A 974-nucleotide genomic window follows, 5' to 3' on the forward strand; every position below is an offset into this window, starting at 1 on the left:
CTGAAAGTTAGGGACCGAGCACATTTAATGGCGGGGGGGGGGGCGAAAAAAATGAGTGTTCTTGGGATGGGCCATGAAAATTCCAGGGAAGGTAAGGGGTGGGCCACCAAATATTTTTACACCATACCTCGGACTGACAGAGAATATTTTTCAGCATTTTTGTTCCTTGTTGAAGCTACTTCTTGTAGCATGATTAATTACCAAGTTGTAAATCTCACAATGCAGTTGTTATGTGTAGTGTTGGGAAACCTGTATATTTTAGGCATTTTCTCAGTCTGTGACCTTAAATAACCTATATGAACCAAGAAAGTGTTTTAGACGGTATCATAGTCATAATGTAGTTGTATTTCCTATCAGTTTGTAATGAAATTTGATCCAGAAAACACATTTTAGGTTATTTTTGAGACAGCAGACCATTTTCAGCCAATATTTCTAGTATGAGCCACACTAAAACTGTTATTCTGTCATAGTAAACAAAAGACCTTTGTACTTGGTATCTGCTTTTATGCTGTGTACCTCTTCCAGACCATTCATGTTTATATTTGCTTAAGTGATAATTGTTGCTCTTTTTGTTCAAAGTGTGTTCTATTTTGATCTCCTGCCTTGGAGTATGCATCATTTGGAAAGGTATTGAGGGTCAGTAGCTGTACATAATTTGGCTATTTTTTAGTATTTTGTGTTCTGTGTGTTTCACTTGAAGTTCTTATTTTACTCAGAGTATGATGAAATGCACAATATTGAGCTTGCTAGACTAACTTGGAGATGTGCAGTGAACACTGTCATCATTAAAAATAATTCATGTCTAAATCAATGCTTCAACTATAACAACTATAACAGCACTGAATGAACTTGTAGATTATTTATAAGGTATTTGGTGATTTCATCATTCTTTGAGATTAAAATAGCACAACACAATACTGAAAAGTAGCTGTAGGTGTTACAAGTAGTAAAGCTTGAACATATGTTATTTTGTT

This window comes from Ptychodera flava, chromosome 5 (assembly GCF_041260155.1).
Source record: "Ptychodera flava strain L36383 chromosome 5, AS_Pfla_20210202, whole genome shotgun sequence".
NCBI lineage: Eukaryota > Metazoa > Hemichordata > Enteropneusta > Ptychoderidae > Ptychodera > Ptychodera flava.